The sequence below is a fragment of the Lissotriton vulgaris genome, chromosome 6 (assembly GCF_964263255.1).
Source record: "Lissotriton vulgaris chromosome 6, aLisVul1.2, whole genome shotgun sequence".
Classification (NCBI taxonomy): domain Eukaryota; kingdom Metazoa; phylum Chordata; class Amphibia; order Caudata; family Salamandridae; genus Lissotriton; species Lissotriton vulgaris.
The window spans coordinates 1,416,862,831-1,416,886,399 of NC_141694.1; positions in this window are offsets into that span (position 1 = coordinate 1,416,862,831).

Consider the following 23,569-nt stretch of genomic DNA (forward strand, 5'->3'; position numbering starts at 1 on the left):
GAGCCTAAAGCGATTGTTATCTGTTTCCCCCTGCGTGACTTCAGAGGGTAAGTGAGTGGCTTGGGTGCCCCAAGTAAGACGTAGGCTGGGAGCCGTGGCAGCTCCGTTTCCAAGTGTTTGTCAATCTTGTCAATGATGTGTGTCCAAAAAGATTGTATGTGAGGGCAGTCCCATAGGAGATGGACCAAGGAACCCCTCTGTCCACATCCCCTCCAGCAGTCCGGGCGATGCGTCGGGTCCGCCTGATGTAGCCGCTCCAGTGTGTAATACCAATGATGTACTAGTTTAGTTAAGGTTTCGGTTAGTCCTGTCTGAGTGGCTGCGTGCTGCGCCCTGTAGCATGCGCCCTCCCATTCCCTGATGCTGAGGTGTCGTCCCAGGACTCTCTCCCACCTAGCTCGTCCTGCATGATGAGAGTGCATGTATCTGGTCCGGAGCATCTTATAAAGATCAAAAATCAGTTTCCTATCGGAGGAGCGCGTGATGAGCCATCGCTCATAGTGGGTCAGAATCTGTGACGCGTTATCTCGGTTGTCAGGATAGAGAGCCCAGTGGCAGACTTGGAGATAGTGCATTCGTTCTGACTCAGGGAAGGCATAGTCAGTGCGGAGTTGTGGGAAGGGAACAATCTCGGACCGGTGGAACAGTTGGCCTAGGGCTCGGCAGCCCGATTCTCTCCACCGCGGGAAGGCCCGAAGGCCCACACCAGGACTGAAGTCTGGATGGGTCAGGAAGGAGGTAAGGGGGAGGGGAACGTGGTGAGGGTGTGCCGCGTGTTAACTTGGTCCCAGACCTTGAGAACGGAGCGTGTCACATGAGAGGTGTTAGACCTGGCACCATTGGCCTGGGTCTCCCTTCCATTGTTGCCTCATGTGTTTTTGCTGGTGTTAGATGCTTTGGGCACTGTGCCACTGCTGTCCAGTGCCACAGTGCAAGTGCTCCCTACTGTAATTTAATGTATTGATTAGTGATTCCATGGTTGCCTGATTTGGTTTACTTGTGAGACCCTAGTATAGTGCACTGAGTGTTCCCAGGGCGTGTAAATCCAAATGCTGCTGATGGGCCTGCAGCACTGGTTGTGCCATCCACAGAATCAGCCTTGTAAAATGTGTCTAAGGTCTGCCATTGCAGAGCCTGCCTGCAGTCTGGTACTGTCATGCTGATTGGGCAAGTGCACCCACTTGCCAATCCCTAAACCTTTCCTTTTCTTCATGTGGCAGGCCCAAGGGCAGGGTGCATTGTAAGTATAAGGTAGGACATGCCCTGGTGTGTGTGGCATGTCCTAATAGTGAATTACAGCCATTTTCGTTTTTCACTATTGCAAGGCTACCTGTTCTCCATAGGACAGGATGGGCAGGTAGATTATTACATTCTTATAATCCTAACTGAATCAGAGAACACGTTAGAAATTTGAGTTTAATATGCCTGAACTCAGAATGATAAAATACATATTTTATTGAAGTTGATATTAACATTCTGTGTTTGAAAATACTACTTTTAGAAAGTAGGTCTTTTCTTGTATAACTATTCAAAGACTGCCTCTGCTAGGTTGTGTATTCCTTGTCTGGAGTTTGAGTGACAGGGCTGGGGGATTCCAAGAGAACAACAACAACAACAAAATTAATTGGTAAAGCGCGCTACATACCCGTGAGGCTCTCAAGGCACAGGTGGGGTGAGGGGGGCTGCTACTGATCGAAGAGCCAGGTCTTGAGAAGTCTCCTGAAGGCCAGCAGGTCCTGGGTCTGTCGTAGGTTGGTAGGGAGAGTGTTCCAGGTCTTGGCGGCGAGGTAGGAAAAGGATCTGCCGCCGGTGATGGTTTTCCGGATGCGAGGAACTGTGGCGAGGGCGAGGGTGGCAGAGTGGAGGCTGCGGGTGGGGGTTGGGGATGTGGAAGGTGAGTCAGTCATTGAGGTATACTGGTCCGGCGTTGTGAAGGGCCTTGTGTGCGTGGATGAGGAGTTTGAAGGTGATCCTCTTGTCGACGGGGAGCCAGTGCAGGTCTCTCAGGTGGGGTGTGATGTGGCTGTGTCGTGGGATGTCGAGGATCAGTCCGGCCGCGGCGTACTGGATGTGTTGCAGCCGCTTCAGGAGCTTGGTTGTTGTTCCTGCGTAGAGGGCATTCCCGTAGTCTAGTCTGCTGGTGATGAGGGCATAGATGATGGTCTTTCTAGTGTCGAGGGGATCCATTTGAAGATTCTGCGGAGCATTCGGAGGGTGTTGAAGCAGGACGCGGAGACTGCATTGACTTGCTTGGTCATGGAGAGGGCGAAGTCTAGGATGATCCCCAGGTTGCGTGCGTGGTCGATGGGTTCTGGGGATGTTCCTAGCGATGTTGGCCACCAGGAGTCGTCCCAGGCTGAGGGGGTGGAGCAGAGGATGAGGACCTCTGTCTTGTCTGAATTCAGCTTCAGTCTGCTGTGCTTCATCCATTCGGCGACGGCCTTCATTCCTCTGTGGAGGTTGGCTTTGGCGTTGTGAGGGTCTTCGGTGAGGGATATGATCAGCTGGGAGTCGTCGGGGTAGGAGATGATGCAGGGGTTATTTTGTCGTACGACGCGGGCGAGTGGTGCCATGTAGATGTTGAACAGCGTCTGGCTGAGGGAGGATCCTTTTCGGACGCCTCAGATGATCTCGGTGGTCTTGGAGCAGAAGGGTGGGAGGCGGACGCTCTGGGTTCTGCCGGAGAGGAAGGATGTGGTCCAAGCCAGGGCCTTCTCTTGGATTCCGGCGTCATGGAAGCGCGCTGTTGGGGTGCGGTGGCAGACCGTGTCGAAGGCTGCTGATAGGTTCAGGAGGATGAGGGCAGCTGTTTCTCCTTTGTCCATCAGGATCCTGATGTCGTCGGTGGCGGCGATGAGGGCGATCTCGGTGCTGTTGTTGCTGCGGAAGCCGGACTGGGATCAGTCCAGAATGTTGTTGTCTTCGAGGTTGCGGGTCAGCTGTCTGTTGACAATCTTCTCCGTGACTTTCGCCGGGAAGGGGAGCAGGGAGATAGGCCGGAAGTTCTTGAGGTCCTTTGGGTCCGCCTTGGGTTTCTTCAGTATGGCGTTGATCTCGGCATGCTTCCAGCTCTCCGGGAAGGTTGCTGCCTCGAAGGAGGAGTTGATTGTTTTTCAGAGATGAGGTGCGATGGCTGCACTGGCTTTGTTGAAAACGTGGTGAGGGCATGGGTCAGATGCAGATCCTGAGTGGATGGAGTTCATGGTCTTGATGGTGTCTTCGTTGCTGACGTTGGTCCAGGCGGTCAGGCGACTGGTGCGGGTGGAGGTCGCAGTGGTGGTTGTCTCGGCGGTGGATGTGGGGGTGTCAGAGTTGAAGCTGTCGTAGATGTTGGTGATCTTGCGGTGAAAGAAGATGGCCAGTGAGTCGCATAGGTCCTGTGAAGGTGGGATGTCGTTGGTGTTGGAGCTGGGGTTGGAGAGTTCTTTCATGATGCTGAAGAGCTCTTTGGAGTTGTGTGCATTGTTGTCTAGGCGGTCCTTGAAGGCGATCCTCTTGGCGGTCCTAATGAGTTGGTGGTGTTTGCGGGTGGCGTTCTTGTGGACTGCGTAGCTGCCGGGTGAACGGTCACGGAGCCATTTCTACTCCAGCTTCCGACAGGTGTGCTTGGAGGTCCGGAGGTCTTCGTTGAACCACAAGCGCTTTCTTGTTGGTGTGATTGGTTGCGGAGGTCTTGAGTGGGGCGAGGGTGTCGGCGCAGTCGTTGATCCACTGTTTGAGGTTGGTAGCGGCGGTGTCGGGGTCGATGGGGTCGGCGGGTGGTCTCGGGGCGAGGGTGGTGGTCAGTTGGTCCTTGGTGACTTTGCCCCTGCAGTGGCATGGCAACTGTTTGGTGCGGTGGTGTGTGGTGGGTTTCCTGAAGGTTAAGTGGACGCATCTGTGGTCGCTCCAGTGGGGTTCGGTGGTGTGGTTGAAGGAGACATGGGGACTTGCGGAGAAGATGGGGTCCAGTGTATGTCCGGTGGTGTGGGTGGGTGTCGTCACGAGCTGTTTGAGTCCGAGGTTGGCAAGGTTGTCAATCAGGGTGGTGGAGTTGGCGTTGTTGTTGTTCTCGAGGTGGAAGTTCAGGTCCCCGAGGAGGATGTAGTCCGTGGAGGCGAGGGTGCTGATGAGGTCGGCGATGGCATCGCTGAAATGTGGTCGGGGTCCGGGTGGTCTGTAGACGAGTGTTTCTCTGAGGGTAGTGTTGGGGTTGGTGTGGATCTGGAAGTGCATGTGCTCGGCGGTGGTGAGGGTGTCTTCGGTGTTGGTCGAGATTCTGAGGGTTTCCTTGTGGATGATGGCGATTCCCACTCCGATGGTGTGGTCTCTGCAGGAGATCTTGTAGCCCTCAGGGATGGCTATGGCGATGTCTGGTGCCGAGGTGGCGTTTAGCCAGGTCTCTGTCAGGAAGACGACGTCCGGGGTGGTTGAGTCTAGGAGGTCCCAGAGTTCGATGGCATGCTTGCGGGCGGATCGGGTGTTGAGGAGGATGCATCGGAGGTGGTTGGGTTCTCTTGTTGATGGTTTAGCGGGCCGGATGCTGGTGAAGCTGCAAATCCAGCAGGTGAAGGGCCCTTGGGTGTGCTTCGGGGTGGCCCGGTAGCAGGAGTGGTCACGTCCGGTGTTGAGTGCTTGGAGGGCTCTGGATTCGTAGTGCAGTCTGGTCTTGTGGCGGCTTCAGGGTCCAGGTGTTCAGGCGCTGGGCCTGGCCTGGGCGCGGACGGGCGCAGACAGGCTTGCCATAGGCATGCCTTCGGCGCTCCCGCTGCGCGCATCCGCTGCGCGTCCGGGCGGCGGTCTCCATATGAGGCGGGGGAGGAGGCGCGGCTGGGAGCCGGGAGCGGGGCGTCAAGGGGGCATGGCCGCAGGGAAGCGGCGGGAGAAACCAGGGCACAGAAGGCAAGAGGAGGGGGTGGTGGCTGGTCCAAAAATAAAGTTACAGAAAGGAAAAAACGAAAAAGGCAGAGGAGCAACAGTAAGCTAAATTACAGGCTGAATAAAACAATGTCAAACAATGTACAACCACAAGCAGAGTGCTGGCGGGCTCAGGGGGCACGAACCCTGCAGGAGGCAGCAGTAGGGGTGTGCGCAATCAGAAGGAGCAGGAGGCAAGGAGTGACTCGGCCCTTGGGCAAGGTCGAGGTCACCCTGAATGACCAAGCGAAGCCGCCTTATGAGGCGGTAACAGGGCGGCGAGGGGGCGTGGCCGCGGGGAAGCAGCGGGAGAAACCAGGGCACAAAAGGCAAGAGGGAGGAGTGGAGGGGGTGTGTGGCCGGTCCAAAGATAAAGTTACAGAAAGGAAAAAACAAAAAAAGGCAGAGGAGCAACAGTAAGCTAAATTACAGGCTGAATAAAACATGAGACAGAATGAGTCAGCCCATTGGTGAATAGAGAGATCTGCATCTAGATAGGTGGGAAGAGTTGCACCTGAACCTTGAATAGGGCCATGCCTGCCTTCCACAATGCTGGCTTTACCTCCTGGGGTGCGGCTGATGTCTCTGCCCTGCACAGTGATAGAAGAGAAGCAATGCTGTCAACAAAGTGCTCCAGGGCTGTGCTTTCCCTCCACAATGCTGGCTCCACCTCCTGTGGGGTGTCTGATGTTACTGGCCTGCATTGTGATTGGAAAGAGGGAGTCTTGTCAACAGAGTGCTTCAGAACTGGTTTGGACTGGGTAAAGGTCCCTCTCCCCTCAGAGAACAAAGGATTTTGGGCTATAAATATTGAGACCCTGATCCCAAGAAATTAGATCACTTTTGGACTACAAGAAGAAACCTTTACTGTGGAGAGGAACCTGAAGAAACTGAGGTGAGACTATCCCTAAGCTGAAGTGCTGCTTGGGGGATTGGCCTGCAGTGGTTGCCTGACTGCCAAAGGAAGGAGAAAGGAACATTGTGTGCTTTGCTTTCAACTTGGGAAGGATCTCCAAGGACTTGGAAAAGAGCTTGCCTCCTGCTGATGTCTCAGGGACAACAGACTGGACCCCCCCCAGCTCTCCAGAGTTCTTTGGAAGTGCCTGCTGCTGTTTTGGGCCTTCTGAGGGACTGTGTGTCGCAAGGAGCTGGAAGCGCAACTCAACGAGGAAGAAGCGTGTTGCCGCTGCACTTCTGAACAAGGGTGTCGCCGCTGTAGCTGTCGTATTGCTCCGCATCGAGAGAAGTGTCTTGCAACAAGGAAGAAGCATGTTGCCGTCGCTGGTGCTTCCATCGCACTTCTGAACAAGGGTGTCGCCGCTGTTGCTGTCGCATTGTACCTCATCGAGGAAAGCGCCACCCATCCCAGGCGAAGCGCACCACCGTCGGAGCTGCTGCCGTCACATTTCTGAAAAAGGATGTCGCCGCTGTAGTTGTCACATCGTGCGGAAGCTTCTCACAAACGTCGGAGAAGAGTGTCGCAGCAGAAGCTTTTGCCGTCGCATCGCTGAACAAGGGTGTTGCCTCTGCAGTTGACGCATCAAATCAAGACTTCTTGCATCATCGTAGAAGTGTGCCGCATCTGGAAGATCTTCACATCTTTAGTTCTTTGCACCAACACTTTGCTGCATTTCCATCGCTGCAAAATGACTTGTTGTGGAAGCGCAACGCATTGTAAGGTACATTGACGCAAAGTGTTGCATCTTAAGAACTGAACTGAACTAAGCTAAAATTACCATCTTTAGTATAGTGTTGAGTATTATTGTTGTTTATGGTCTTGTGTTAACTCTATATAAAGAATACTTATTTTTAATATACAACTGTGTGGTGTCCATCTGTAGTGTTGTCACTGGGTTACTGTATGTGGTCACAAATGCTTTACACACTGCCTCTGAGATAAGCCTGTCTGCTTGTGCCAAGCTACCAAAGGGGTGAGCAGGTGTTATTTAAGAAGGGTACCCCTTACCCTGATTAGAGGCAAGGGTCCCTATTTGTCACAAGAACCTACCTGTGCCTACTAGAGACCCCCAAATCTAACAAGAGGCATACAGGTTGGGTGGGCGATAGAGTTTCGGGAGGAAGAGGATCTTCATGAGGGACGTACCGGCAACAGCCTTGTCTTGGAAGAGACAGTGTTTCTCTGATTCCGCCCTGCTCCACTCAACCAAGTACCGAAGTTGCGTGGAGGCATAGTAGAGTGTCAGGTTCGGGAACACCTTCTGGTAGGAGGAAACGTACCTGTTGCTTCAGTCTCGGCTTGTGTCCCAGCCAGATGAAGGCAGACAGTTCCGACTGGATCTGTAGCCATAACGACTAAGGGGAGAGAGAAGGAGGGTCTGAAAAAGGTATAGGATCTTGGGCAGGATGGTCATTTTGACTGCTGCTATACGCCCTAACCATGATAGCGGATATTGTTCCATTGTGAGAGAGCAGCCCGGACGTGTGTTTGCAGGAGAGAATAATTGATGTCTCGCATGTCTTGTAGGGTAGAGGCCAATCGTACGCCCAGGTAGGGGACCGACTCGACAGACCAATGAAGCTTATAACGGGCTTGTGGATCTTCCAAAGCTGCTGGCAGCAAGGACAGGCTAAGTGCCACTGATTTAGTCAAATTGACTTCATCTCTTTTTAAAGAATAAAGACTTGAAAATGTAAGCTTGTAATACATTTCTTCGATTCCTATATTAATTGTAATTCTGTACTGTTAGGTGGGGAAGGTGAGGACATACTTTCTGTCTCTAAAAAGCTATCTGAATACCAAGAATCGAACTACTGACATATATCCACAACATAATAGTCCATGTTTTGATAACAAGTGTTTTAAACAACAACTATCTTTTTTTCTTCAGAGTGCCAATGAGCGAAATCCTTCCTAAAAGAATGTTGAAGGAGTAACCTATTGTGACTGATGTAATTATTCTACCAGAAGAACCATCTAACAAGATCAATGATATGTAAAATATAGAAATCACACACAAAATTCCAGTTGAAGAAAAGTGAAAAAGGAGATAAAGGAATGAATACTCAAGAGACAATTCAATGTAAATGTAAAAACAGTGAAAAAATGCAAATGTGAACATATTTAAGTTTTACATCGTATTTTTTTCTATTAACAGAACAGTAAATAATGGAGAACATCCCCCCTACTGAACACGTTTTGTCAAAGAATGGAAATATGCTGCTTAGCCACATGGGTGCTGTTCATTGCAGAGAAAAATTCAACGAAACCAGATTATCCTGCACTACCTTAAAAGAGAAAAGAAACAAATAAAAAAACTGACTGCCTACTTACTTGCCAGAAGAATTATGAGGACGCTGATTGATAATTTGTAGAGTTTATAACTTAAAAAAAATATAGGTGTGATGGTTATGTTGTCTACCTCAGTTAGATAAGACACCTTTGCTCTTGTTAGAGATCCCCTCAGCTTAGTCCATAAAAGAGTGGACACTGCTTTTTACATGATTTTTATGTGTTAATGTTGTTTAACTCACAATATTTAATATTTTAAGTTTTTTTTTTAAATGACTGGACCATTTGTTTAATTTACACCACTGATGTTTTTTAAATGGTATTGCAGTAGACCCTTGGGATATAGCCATTATCTTGGTTGTGAAAGTTTACATCTGTGCATCAAAATCAAACTTTTGAAAACAGGAAAAGTGAAACAATTGTTTGCTTTAAAGACAGACATGCAAGGTATATGCAATGTACGCCCCTATAGCCCTCGCCCGCACACTTTACCACATTGGCTACAATGGGACACCATGTGACGCTACTCCACGCATTCATACTGCCTGAACAACACCATAACCTTTGTTATGCACCGGATGATCATTGTATATTAGTGCATGCCCTCCTCTCCATTGTTTTCTTTTTTCTTTTCTTTCTCACTTCTCTTTTAATTGTTAGCATTCTACACAGTTTGATCATAATACAATTGATGTCTTTACAACCTCATGCTCCTTCCAACGCGGCCGGCCCGGAAGGGTTGTAGGAGGCTTGCTTTGTACTCCCCCACCCTGACGAGATATCATCGATATGCACATGTCATCGCAATGCCGGCCACTTTGTGGTTGTAGGCAGATTGCTGTGATCTATGCCTTTTTTGTTCTCAATAAAGGTTTTTTAAAAAAAAGTATATGCAATGTACATAGCAGCACACTAATTGTGATGTAAAGGCGGTTGTGGTAAAAACTGCAATGTAAAAAATCATGTGGTAATGATGTTGACTCACATGTATGCACTTCCAAGTTGACACACTGCATCTTATCCCGATCATTTTGTGGTCCCAAATGCACACAATATAGAAAATGCTGACTTTGTGACAAAACACATCAGGTGACGTCTGATTGTATTACCTGGAGGCCACATATTGGTTTACTCTCCCTTTAAATGGCTCCCAACGCCACTCCTGTACGAAGTCTGTCAAGACTATGCATAGGTTAACCTACACAAGGAGGTGGCTTTGAAGGTAAAGAAATACTTTTTTCTCCTCTATTTTTAGCTCCAGTCTTTGACAAGTGCAGATGTGTTCATGATACCTTCTTTATTGTACGGCCTCCTCTGCTACTATGCGGCTTTAAAATGGGCTCAAGAGTCCCTGCAGGCCAATCGACCTTTGAAAACCGGATGAGATGTCTCCTGGGCTAAGTACTTGAAATACAGATAGAGTGAGAAGTAGGTTCCATGATGAAGCATGCCACCTAATGCTGGGTGAGGAGCCAGAGTCCTTACAAGGAAGTATCCTTTTCACCAGTAAGAGATCTAATTTAAAGAGACATTGACAAAAGTCATATTCAGCAATGTGGTTTGAGAAATTCACTTCTTTAGGATTTCTAAATATTTGTCCTGGGGTATTCTTACGGGGATAATACAAAAAAGAGCAAAACAAGCCACCTCCAAACAAATGCTCTATTTGAAGAGTCAAACAAAAATATTAATAACACAACAACTTTCCAGAGGGACCAAACAAATTAATTCTTCAATGCCTGGACATTGTCCTTAGTGAGAATTACTTTGAATTTGACTGTAACATCTATAAAGAGATTAAAGATGTCAGCATGGGGGCCGTTTGTGTCCCCCAGTGTGGCAAATGTATACATGGGCTTTTTTAAACTTAGATGTATCCACAAAGAAATTGCCCCATTCTTTGAGAATATTAAGTGTTGGGCTAGATACATTGATGATATCCTTTTGCTCTGGGCAGGCGATGTTGAAACCCTCGATGAATTCACTAGTTAAATCAATCTGTGCAATGACAATCTCAGATTTACCCCAAATATCAGTAGAACCCAAGTTCAGTTTTTGGATATTTGGATTTATGATGATTATGGACAACTCCAAATGTCCCTGTATACTAAGCTGACTGTACGTAACACCTTGTTGCACATTGAAAGTTTTCACCCCCATTGTCAACGTCAGGGCATTCCTTTTGGCCAATTCCTTCGGATTTAAAGGAACGGCAGCACTTTGCAAGAATATGACAGAAATGCGTTTACCCTGAAAGAAACATTTCTTAGAGGGGGATATCCCAGAAGACCATTTTTAATGAGTTGTAGGATGAAGTGTAAAGTATGAGTGGTATGCTCCAAGTTTGTGAGTGTGGTGAGTTTTAGCTTATGCAGGTGAGACAGTTCTCTTTTAATAAAAGATCATGCTTTAGTTATTATGTTCTAAAATATTGATTATGAATTTATGAATAAATTTAGGAATTTGATTTATTCCATATAAAAAAGTTGTGTCGCTATTAATATTTGTGTTTGACACTTCATATAGAGCATTTGTTTAAAGGTGAGTTGTTTTGCTCTTTTTTATGTTGATTTCCCTGCCCCTCTCCAATATCAGTTCATAGCCTTTAGGAACCCTTTGCTTCTTTTGATCTTAGGGAGGTAGTACACCAGGCATTCTTTCCTCCTGTCTCCTTTTTAGTTACTAAGGGCCTCATTTAATATCTTGGGGTACAGCCTATTTTTCCACCACAGGGATGGAGTAAATACCTCTGTCCCTATGACAGAGGGACTGCTCACCATATTTATAAATGACTGCCAAGAAGGTGCTCATTTATAAAGAATTGGCCGGAACCACCTTCACTGCGGTTCCTGTAAATGCCATCCGGTGTTTGGTGCAGGGCTGCGTCAGCATGATGCAAACCTGCACCAAACAGAATTAATTTTTTATTTTCCAAATCCCCAAACCATATTTTCTTGTTGAAAATTAAAAAAGTAATGCTTCCCCTCACCATAGGAGTCATCTCCCATGGCGGAGGTACCATTTTTATTTTTCTGTCCCTCACCCCCAGGGTTTGCCTGGCGGTAACAGACAGTAAAATAAATGGTTATATGTCCACCCATTCTGATTGGGTGGACAGACATATAGCAATTTATCTGATGGCTCCATGGAGTATGGGCCGTCGCAGAAATGTTTGGCTATGATGGTGATGGAGTAGTCACTGCTGTAGTGAAACCAAAGGTCCGCCTGCATTTAAATTGGGTGGGCAAATCTTCATGTTGGTGGTATGTAGACTCCGTCACCGTTACGACATACCATCAACATATAAATGAGGCCCTAAGTGTTTGAAAAGGTTTCTGGTACAAGGTTTATGTATGATTTGGTATAGAGGTATCACACTGGACAATCCCTCCTCCTGTCTCCTTTTTAGTTGCTAAGGGCCAAAACACGCAGTGCAGCGCAGCACAGCACAGCAAGTCTCCAGGCTGAGGGGGTGGAGCCGAGGATGAGGACCTCCTTCTTGTGACCGGAAAGGGCAGGAATGCACTGTATTTAACCCCTTTGATGCTTGTGACAAGGTCAACGCGTCATGGGTGTTACCTGCGCTGTGCGTTTGACGAGTTGACCTTGTCACATAACAAGGGATTTTTAAAATTGCAGCAAAGCATGGGAATTTGCTGTAGCAATGATGCGGTTAAGTCAATGCAGCGCATTCCTGCATCATCCCCTGTGCTGGCGCCCTTTTGGCTGCCCAGCGCCAACACAGGCACCCTTACACCATGGTCCAACAGTATCTGCTTAGGAAAGATTGTTTTTTTGCAGGAGGGGCATAAACACAATCCCCTGAGGCTTTTTAGGTCTCGCCTGTCGATGCGCATGCGCATCGAGCAAGGCGAGAGTATTGCGAGTTATCCACTCTTTATCTGCACTGCAAGGAATCGTGGCGATTCCTTGCAGTGCCCGTGACTTTTAAGGTCAATGCGCATGCGCATTAAGCTTATGCGCATGCGCATTGACCTTAAAAGTCACGGGCGCGTGCATGTCCGTCTTCCCGCCGTCTCGCATTTCCCCTGTCGCACTTCTCCTCCCCCCTCCCCTCTCTTCCCTCCAGCTTGTTTTTTGTTTATTTGACCCGCTCCGCCCCCTCCCCTTCCCGCCGTGTCGCATTTCTCCTCCCCCCTCCCCTCTCTTCCCTCCGGCTTTTTTTTTGTTTATTTTACCCGCCGTGTCTCCGATCCTTTCGCTCTCCTCCCCCCTCCCCTCTTTTCCCCTGTCGCACTTCTCCTCCCCCCTCCCCTCTCTTCCCTCCAGCTTGTGTTAACTGGGTCATCTGGGTGCATGATACCAGCAGCTGTCATGCCGACCCGCCCTCTCCTTTTCTGTGCTGAGGCCGCCTGTGATCCTGAGCGTACACTCTTTGAAAGATACGGTTTTGATTAACATTTAGATAACCGAATGTATGATTAATTGCTTTCAGCCGGAGGGTTTCTTTAGAAAGCGGAGACCTCTTAAAAATACATTTTTCGCTTTAACATCATACGGTATGATATGGAAAGACCGCGTTATGACTCGGTAGTGGTGCTGAGTTTTGATTTATTACTTTTTTTTATTTATATCGGAGCTGATTGCATAATTGTAAATGTGTAACAGTCCGAAAGTATTGAATCACTGGTAACGTTTTTATGTCAGAACAATGTTCGAGGCCGCTTGTAATTGTGTACAAGCCTGGGCTGGTAATCCGATCAAGCAGCAGATCCGTAATGTGAAAGGCGGGCCTGCATCCATCTTTCAATGAAAGAGAGGGTTAGACGAGAACAGCGGTAAACACTCCCACTGTTGGATGTGGGCCTTGAGCTGTCATGGAGAGGCATCTCTTCTCCAGGCACTCGAATCCAACCCAGAGCTCAAACCCAAGTCAGTAGTGAAGGGCCCCCCATTCTCTGCTGAAGCGAATGTACTTGTTCAGACAGTTCAGTATTTTTTTAACATATAATTTTTATTATTAGGTTTTTATTAGGTCTCGCCTGTCGATGCCCCCTCCCCCGTTCCGCCCCCTCCCCTTCCCGCCGTGTCGCATTTCTCCTCCCCCCTCCCCTCTCTTCCCTCCGGCTTGTCTTCAGTACTTGCGAACCATTTACCAGTTTTTGAAAAACTTGCGAAAATGGCCCAGATTTTCTACCTTCTAAAGCTGGCAACCTTTTCTGCAGTTGGGCAGTCTTAACTTTCCCACTCTACAAATTTGAAGAAGCTAACTTTGCTTAAATGACAGTGGGTGCAGGGTCATATTTGACATTGTTTCTTTACTCTGATCGTCTTCCAAGCATAGCGAAGAGCACTGCTTATGGAGAAGTGTGAACCAGTGATCTAGTATGTTTCGTGTCATTTTCCAACCACCCAACGGGGTGCATCACGCTAGTCTAAAGTCTTGAAGTAGACGTCTCCTCTTTAAAGCCATCATTTTGCGATTTAATAGAAGTAACGCTTTTGGATTCCCCATTCCCAGATTGAAGCCTATACCCTATTAGCCTTCCTACACATCCCATACATGCAGCAATTTGTGAGCCTGTGCTAACTGCTGATCTAGAGGAGTGCAACCTCATTTTGAATGCTTTGGCATTCCTAGCACCTACGAGGCCATACCACATGCGGCCAAGTACCGATGCACAATGAGAAACCACAGCTCCTTGTTAAATCGACATCAGCTACCATCAAGAGCCAGCAGCGTCAACAAGGGCGGCATGGGACATTTGCGGGTTAATACGTTTCAGTCTCGTTGCAGCTCTCTAAAATGAGAAGTGGTATGAAATCCATTCAAATGATTCTCACCCTCTAACACTCACCCTCACCCTCACTCACCCTCACTCACACTCACCCTCACTCACCCTCACCCACCCTCAACCCCTCATCCTCACTCACCCTCAACCCCTCATCCTCACTCACCCTCAACCCCTCACCCTCACTCACCCTCAACCCCTCACCCTCACTCACCCCCACTCACCCTCAACCCCTCACCCTCACTCACCCTCAACCCCTCACCCACCCTCAACCCCTCACCCTCAATCCCTCACCCTCACTCACCCACACTCACCCACACTCACCCTCACTCACCCACCCTCACTCACCCTCACTCACCTTCACCCTCACTCACCCTCAACCCCTCACCCTCACTCACCCCCACTCACCCTCAACCCCTCACCCTCAACCCCTCACCCTCATTCACCCTCAACCCCTCACCCTCACTCACCCTCAACCCCTCACCCTCACTCACCCTCAATCCCTCACCCTCACCCACACTCACCCACACTCACCCACCCTCACTCACACTCACCCTCACTCACACTCACCCACCCTCACTCACCCTCACCCTCACTCACCCTCACCCTCACCCTCACTCACCCTCACCCTCACTCACCCTCAACCCCTCACCCTCACTCACCCTCAACCCCTCACCCACCCTCAACCCCTCACCCTCACTCACCCTCAACCCCTCACCCTCAACCCCTCACTCACCCTCACTCACCCTCACCCTCAACCCCTCAGCCTCACCCTCACTCACCCTCAACCCCTCACGCTCACTCACCCTCACTCACCCTCAACCTCATGCTAAAGATTTACAAAAAAACCCATAAACAATTCTAAAAGCACTAACTCTAATGCTGCGAGACCTATTGCATTTCTAATGCTTGTTGCTCTTTCTATACATGTGCTGCAAAATGCCAAACACATAAAAAGAGAAAAAAACAAGGAGAAAGGAACATATTTCTCCTTATTACACCTCACTTGGGGATGCATAGGTTTTTTGCGCATTCCCAGGTCTTACACTTCTGATAAATTTGGGAATGCATCAAAATGCATGATTGTTGTGTGGAAACACCCACACAATGCCCATGGAAATGCCTCACTAGGGCAGAGTAATGCGATGCAGCCATTTGCGAGGCATTGCTTTACTGGAGTTTTATGAAGCCACTTGGGGCCACTCAAGGTGGCCTTGCGTGGCTTTATAAATCTCATTTTTATTTTACGTCGCTCTTGCACCACGTTGTGGGGTGGAAGAGCAACACAAAGGCGCTCGTAAATATGCCCCTACGTCTTTGAAAAGGAGTCTGATACAATACTGTACAGACACACTGTCAGTGAAATTATTGAAATTCTTTGAAGCTGTGAAACCTACATCAGGTCAGGTAAGGAAGCTATGAAGAGAATAAACCAGGGACGCAACCCTTCTTTATCACTCGGAACTCATAAATCACATCAGACCTAAGGGTTGTACAAACAGTTCCCTGCTCGCCCAAATGCAAACAGCACTCCTTGGGGATGGTAATGTTTTCTCGGCTAGGAAAATGTTGAATACATTTTGAGTATCATTGTGAAACAGGCAATTAGGGTATATACATTTGTGCTTGGCTTCAACTGGAAAAGGGTTAATGAGCACATACTTGTCACCCCCATGCACTTACTTTTTGGGAATTATTTGAAAGTAACACTGTTTTGTGAATTTCAAAATATGCTGTAAATTATAGAGATGTGGCAAAATTGTCACGAGAAGACTTACGAATCCGGCCATAAATATAACTTTACAACTATAGAATATATAAACTGATTTTTATTTTTATAAATTACCAGGATCATCTGTATAATCCTCAGGGGCACTAACCAGTTATGCTCTTGGTGTAGGTCAGAGCTTTCCAAACTGTGTGTCCCAACACAGTACTGTGTCGCCTGCAAAGGGTGGGTGTGTCGCGGGATGACACCGGTATTGATGGGCACTTAGCACATCATTGCTGCTAATTAAGAGGCATTCCTTTCAAAGAGTGTCAGCAAACACCGCCGCAGCAGCACTGACTCCCTGACACTCTGCTTTAAGGGGGCCGGGAGATTCATAACAAAGCAGTAAATTGTCTTTTAAAGACCTGCGAAGAACTGGGGCTATGTGTGTGTCCAGGAAGCTGTCTCTGTCCAGGCTGAAACACATGCGGGGTAGTATTTTTGTAAAGCGCACAGCTGCCCCAACGGGGCGTCCCGGCGCTGTATAACACTGTGGAACCCTTCCTGGCTCTCCCTGTGAGATGCCCCTCCTGGGCACCCCCAAGGTGAAGCCAGGCATCCCAGTGTTGTAGGGGCCGTTGTGGAGATTAAGCAAGCTATTGCCCAGAGTTGCAGCGTGGGACCCATGATTAGAGTAGGCACCGAGGCGAGAATTATCGAGTCCGCGGATAGTGAGCCCAAGACCCTGCCGCGTTGGGACTTGAACCCTGGTCTTGGGCCTGATCTCTGCTTCAGAGTCTGCCGTTCTAACCAGTGAGCCACACTTCTCCTCTAACCAGTGAGCCACACTTCTCCGTAAGGGTAAGGGGACAGAGGGTGACAGAGACAGACAGAGGGGGATAGAGGGAGGAAGACAGAGGGAGGGAGACAGAGGGAGACAGAGGGGGGGGAGACAGGGAGAGAGAAAGTGAGATGGGGAGAGGGGAGTGAGACAGAGGAACGGAGACAGAGGAATACAGAGAGAGAGAGACAGAGGGCGACAGACAGAGGGAGACAAGGAGAGAGGGAGATAGAGGGCGACAGAAAGAGAGGGAGACAGAGAGAGAGAGAGAAAGAGAGAGAGGGAGACAGAGGGAGGAAGACAGAGAGAGAGGGAGACAGAGAGAGAGGGAGAAGGAGAGAGTGGAAGAGGGAGGAAGATGGAGAGAGAGGGAGACAGAGTGAGAGAAGGAGACAGAGGGAGACAGACAGAGGGAGAGATAGAGAGGGAGGGAGACAGACGGAGGGAGAAAGAGAGAGGGAGACAGGCAGAGGGAGAGAGAGGGAGACAGACAGAGGGAGAGAGAGGGGAGAGAGAGAGGGAGACAGAGGGATGGACCAGAGGGCGACAGACAGAGGGAGACAGACAGAAAGAGGGAGGAGGGCGACAGCAGGAGGAGGGCAACAGAGGGATGGAGACAGATAGAGGGAGACAGATGGAGGGAGACAAAGGGAGGGAGACAGAAAAGTGGAAACAGATGGAGACAGACAAGAGGGAGACAGATGGAGACAGACAGAGGGAGGGGGAGAGAGGGAGGGAGACAGAGGGAGACAGAGAGAGAGAGGGAGGGAGACAGGGAGAGAGAGAGGGAGACAGACAGAGTGAGTGAGACAAAGGGAGACAGAGAGAGAGAGGGAGAGAGATAGAGAGAAGGAGGGAGAGAGAGAGAGAGAGAGAGAGAAAGGGAGACAGAGAGAGAGAGACAGAGACAGACAGAGATAGAGACAGACAGAGACAAAGACAGGAACAGACAGATAGAGGCAGAGACAAACATACAGAGAGGGAGATTGGGACAGACAGAGAGATAGAGGAAGAGACAGGGACAGACAGAGGCAGAGACTGAGACAGAGAGGCAGAGAGACAGAGAGGGAGACGAAGACAGAGCGAGAGAGAGAGAGGGAGACAGAGGGTGACAGAGGGAGGCAGACAGAGAGAGAGGGAGACACAGGGAGACAGAGAGAGGTAGGCAGAGAGAGAGGGAGACAGTCAGGAGGAGACAGAGGGAGGGAGAGGGAGACAGACAGTGGAAGACAGAGTGAGTGAGAGAGAGACAGAGGGAGCGGGAGACAGAGAGAGGGAGATAGAGGGAAGGAGACAGAGGGAGACAGACAGAGGGAGAGGGAGAATGAGGGACAGGAAGACAGAGGAAGAGGGAGACAGAGGGAGAGGGAGATAAAGGGAGACAGAGGGAGAGAGAGAGTCAGAGGGAGGGAGACAGAGGGAGGGAGACAGAGGAACGGAGACAGAGGAACGGAGACAGAGGAACGGAGACAGAGTGAGGGAGACAGATGAAGGGAGACAGAGGGAGACTGAGGGACGGAAACAGAGGGAGACAGAGAGCGGGAGACAGAGGGCCACAGACTGATGGAGGGAGACAGAGTGAGGGAAACAGAGAGAGGAGGACAACAGAGGGAGGGAGACAGAGGGAGGAGGGCGACAGAGGGAGGGATACAGAGGGAGCGAGACAGACAGAGAGAGACAGGGAGGTAGACAGACAGAGGGAGACAGACAGAGAAAGACAGAGGGAGACAGAGGGAGGGACACACGAGGGAGACAGAAGAAGGGAGTTAGTGTGAGACAGTCAGGGGGAGACAGAGGGAAGGAGAGGGAGGAGACAGAGGGAGGGAGACAGAGGGAGGCAGGGAGAGACAGAGAGAGAGGGAGACAGAGGGAGGCAGACAGAGGGCGACAGACAAAGGGAGACAGATGGAGAGGAAGACGGAGGGGCAGGGAGACAGAGGGAGATAGAGGGAGAGGGAAGGAGACGAGGGAGGGAGACAGAGGAACAGAGACAGAGAGAGGGAGACGGAGGGACAGAAACAGACGGAGACCAAGAGCGGGAGATGGAGGGAGACAGACAGAGGGAGGAGGGCAACAGGGAGCTAGACAGAGGGAGGTAGACAGACAGAGAGAGACAGAGGGAGGTAGACAGAGGGAGACAGACGGAGACAGACAGAGGAGACAGAGGGAGAGAGAGAGGGAGACAGAGGGCCACAGACTGATGGAGGGAGACAGAGTGAGGGAAACAGAGAGAGGAGGACAACAGAGGGAGGGAGACAGAGGGAGGAGGGCGACAGAGGGAGGGATACAGAGGGAGCGAGACAGACAGAGAGAGACAGGGAGGTAGACAGACAGAGGGAGACAGACAGAGAAAGACAGAGGGAGACAGAGGGAGGGACACACGAGGGAGACAGAAGAAGGGAGTTAGTGTGAGACAGTCAGGGGGAGACAGAGGGAAGGAGAGGGAGGAGACAGAGGGAGGGAGACAGAGGGAGGCAGGGAGAGACAGAGAGAGAGGGAGACAGAGGGAGGCAGACAGAGGGTGACAGACAAAGGGAGACAGATGGAGAGGAAGACGGAGGGGCAGGGAGACAGAGGGAGATAGAGGGAGAGGGAAGGAGACGAGGGAGGGAGACAGAGGAACAGAGACAGAGAGAGGGAGACGGAGGGACAGAAACAGACGGAGACCAAGAGCGGGAGATGGAGGGAGACAGACAGAGGGAGGAGGGCAACAGGGAGCTAGACAGAGGGAGGTAGACAGACAGAGAGAGACAGAGGGATGTAGACAGAGGGAGACAGACGGAGACAGACAGAGGAGACAGAGGGAGAGAGAGAGGGAGACAGAGGGAAAGAGAGGGAGGGAGACAGAGAGAGGGAGACAGTTAGAGAGAGAGAGAAAGGGAGACAGAGTGAGTGAGAACCCCCCGAACCCCCTTAGGTGATTCGGGCTTGCTCGCTACGATCACTTGCTACACTGCCTTATTGTGTCCCAAAATGATGCAAAAGTGTGTCACCAACATGAAAAGTTTGGAAAGCTGTGGTGTAGGTGATTCTGTGAGAGGAAAATTCATCCAGACACAAAGTGGTCTTAGACCTGCCTATTCGTGAGTCATATTGAAAAATATACACTCCTCAGTTTAGTGATGCAAGCCGCAGTATGGTGTGCAAATACAAGGAGGCAATCGAAATTAGTCACTTGGAATAATTTGTCAGGCTTCACTTACAGACCACTCCACAATATGTCTGCACAAACCCCTACCACTATCCTCTCTAATAGGACTTATCACCTGTGTCGTCGCAGCTAGCTGACTTCCATTTGTCTGACTGGGTTAAGACTATATATCAAACTGGTTCACAAAATCTCTGCCGGTACCCAAACTGGAGTTTTCTTACTAGTCTGAAACATGTGAATACAAACTCTGTGTCTGAATGCCCTCATTTGCCTTTTTCACTTGTTTGTACACAAAAGAAAAGAAAAGAACGAATTGTGTATATGTATTGCAACTATTAACATATAACGAGCTCTGCCACGCTCCTGGCTCTAACCTGCGCTATATAAAATGATAAATAAAATAATAAATATTTCGTGGTCATTCATTACTCTTCAATTAAGGCTCGAAATTGTACTTCTGGATTGCTTTTAGAGCTAGACGATGCAGAGGACAGACATATTCCCAGTTGGTCACAGTTTTTTAAAACAATCATGGAATTAAACTGCTCTCTCCCATAAACCACATAAAGTGGTGGTTTGCTCACTTAGTGCTCTCACGTGGTGGTTTACCACTTGTGTTGCTTCTGCACACAACCTAGGATTGTGTTCACACATAAATTCAGTTGCCGCACACAGAGAAACCTGTTAGAGGGAGCACTGGTCCTATACCCACCCTGAAGGCATGCTTTGTGAATACTCCTCCAGGTCTCAGAAGAGGTTCAGGACCTCGCCTTACCAAGGGAGAGGCTTAGGGATCTGCTCATGTGCTAGATCAGCATGACGTTAGGGCCAAAGAAAGACAGGATGCTTTTTTGCATGTAGTCGGGCACTCAGGGCAAGGATACTCAGCCGTTCACCATGCAGGGCACATTCCCACCCCAACATGCGGACTTGGAAAATTACATCTGAATATTTTCAATGAATTAAAAAATTACAGATGAGTCATCCAATATCAATAAAAACTTTACATACACTCTGAAAAATGTTTCATTATAGTAAATATCCCAAACAAAGATACACACACACACAAGCACAATGAACAAACATACATGAAAATGATATGTACCTCCCCCACCGTTAAATGACTTGAACCCCTCCAAAAAAATCACATACCAAACATTTTTCATCTACATAAGCAACATCGCTCCCATTAGTTTTGTTTGGAGAAATGTGTTGTGTGGCCATACATACTGAATTCCTTCGAATGACACTTCTAGCAAAAAATAATTTCCCTGGTCGACATGAGACCTTTAAGTAATGCATGGCTCCACTGGGGTGTCATTCATGACTCCAGGGATGTTGTCCCCGGTTTCTTTTTCTAGGTTTTCATGCCTACGTTGTACATATTTGCGTATCAAGGGCAGAGTTCTCTGCTGATAGTGCAGATCAGAAGGTTAGCTAATGGAAGTGCAAAAATGTCAGTTTATATTATTAGCCAACGAGAAAATAGGAATCTTTCTGTGTATCCTGTTGCTGATCGATCATTCGTGGCTGATAAGAGAGGAGAGAGGGCTGCCAACTTCACCCCGGAGGGTAGAAAGCTGATCTGGGAGCCCCCCACCCCCTCCAACAGAAGGAAACTTCAGCTGTAATTTACCAGAAAGGGGTTTAATAATGAAATAAAGTGACTAGCAGCGTATTTATGGTGGTGTGGTCCTTCAACATTTGCGATCCAGACAAAACAGCAGGAAATGAAGGCTCATAAAACAGGTATGCATGGGGAGTTTTGTAGTGCAGCAGACAGGTCAAACTTCCCCTCTGTTGATCTTGCTGCTGCTGATTTATGAGTACTCAAGAAACTAGCCTCTAGCTTAGTCAACAAACATTATAGTGACTTCTCGTTCATTAATGCAAACGTACAACACATTACCCCAGCTGTTTCCTCGGCAGATAATGCTAACAGAAACGAGCACAGCAGAGTCCATACATACCTAGCCCAAAGGATCAAGAGATCAAAGAGAATGCAACACTCTGATGGAAGGAAGAGGTGAGAGAAGAACAAAGGCGTGCCAGCCCACTAGAGCACCAGGAATGGTTTGTGGGGAAGAAGAAGTGTACTACATTAAGCACTCGATGACAGCTGCATTGTCAATGAGGCAGAGACAGAAATAGATGAAAAAGCTCCACATCTGTCCTAGATCAGCCTGGTCATCCAGAATGCAGGTGTGGATGAAAAAGAAACTTAAGAAAGTCCCCCCCCCTCCATCATCCCCATCTTTTCCCTGCCTACTGTGCCATATCAAACCACAGGACACAGTAGAAGAGATCAGCATGAGATCTTGTGAACACGAGTCCTCATGAGAAGAGATTGCTAATTTGCAAATATATCATGCTCCATAAGAAACCAAAAGACCATTTTAGAGCCAGGCACCCTCATAAGAAGATTTAGCGTGAACATTCCAGGGTCAGGAAGGCCCATAGAAAAGCAATGGGTTGAATCTTTCGAGCTCAGGCAAATGTAAATACTGCACACTGTATGAAAACTAGGAAGCAAAGAGTACCAAATAAACAATGCTAAGTACAGAAGCCAAGCAAAACCACTTAAAATATGAAACTTAATTGTTCAAACAAGAGGAACAGAACAACTTGGATAAATTCAAGGCAACATATTGAGAGATCGCAAGTGGAGAAAATGGCTTTGCTTTGCATCATACTTGTAAGCTTCAGAACAATTTTTGATCACCTGAAGGGATGTCTAGGCCCAAAGTGCAGAGATTGGCTAGAAGGATTTGACAACTTCATAAAAGCATTAGTGAAGAAAGATGGAACCCAAATGGCATTGACCACACAAATCTTGGCAGGCACAAACGCTCCTAAAATAATCAAGAAAGTATCTTCTCTGAAATTTACAATCAATCCAGTGCAAGAAGCAATGAGTTTCGAGTTCCTACCCAAATAGAGCATGAATTATAAATATTAGACATTCCACCTGGCTGTGCAGGAGAGAGGAGAAGGCCTTGAAGTGTTTATTGCTTATCCCAGAATGGGATAACAAAATTCTCTTAGTAGGAACAAATCTCTCTCAGAATCATGGAAAGGAGCTATTCTGAATGTCTAAGCCACCTGTTACTCTGGAAAGGCTGTACACTTGAAGAAATAGATGAATTGTTGCACACTGGTGATCAAGCAAGCAGATATCAAATAAAAATATCTCAGTCAGGCAGGGTGGAAAAGCAAGAACATGCATTCTGGTTTCAAGACCAAATGAAGAGGAAACAACATAACAGAAGGTCAAGATCAAGAGAACTTCACAAAGCAGAAAAGACAAAAACATTCACCAATGTCACAGAAGAGAAAGTTACTGGTGTGGACAGATGTACCTACATGAGGGAACCAGCCCGGCAATTAGACAGAAATGCTAAAATTGTGGGAAAGAGAATCACTATGAAATACATCACAATATTTTCCACACATCGAGACTACTACGAGAGCCTACGTTTTGGGTTGTCACTATCATCATAATGAGAAACTCTCCAAGAAGCCATGAAAATGACCCATAAGGAATACGTTGACCATCATGGTGGTTGGGGCTACCATAGAGGCGTAATTCCTGTGTTTCTGCTTATGTACCCCCACTGTATTTCCTATATCTGTATATTCATGTATTTGAGTGGACATTTCTTATTTATACATGAATACTGTTTTTAGTATTAACTGCACATTTACAACATATAACATTTCCTTTATTATAGTTTGATAGTGCATTAATCATTCACATATTGACTTAGTGAAGATGCAACAAGATTAATATGCTAATTCTTGAATTTTAGGTCACTGATCACAAGGCCTGCCCTTTTCAAAATAATATGAAAGTGTATTTTAGCCTGATATAAACGTATTAGACAGCAAAAACTATTGTCATCATTGCTTCCTAAAGATTGCTTCATGCGAGCAGAGTTGCAAACAGCCTTACCGAATGTTGCAATTA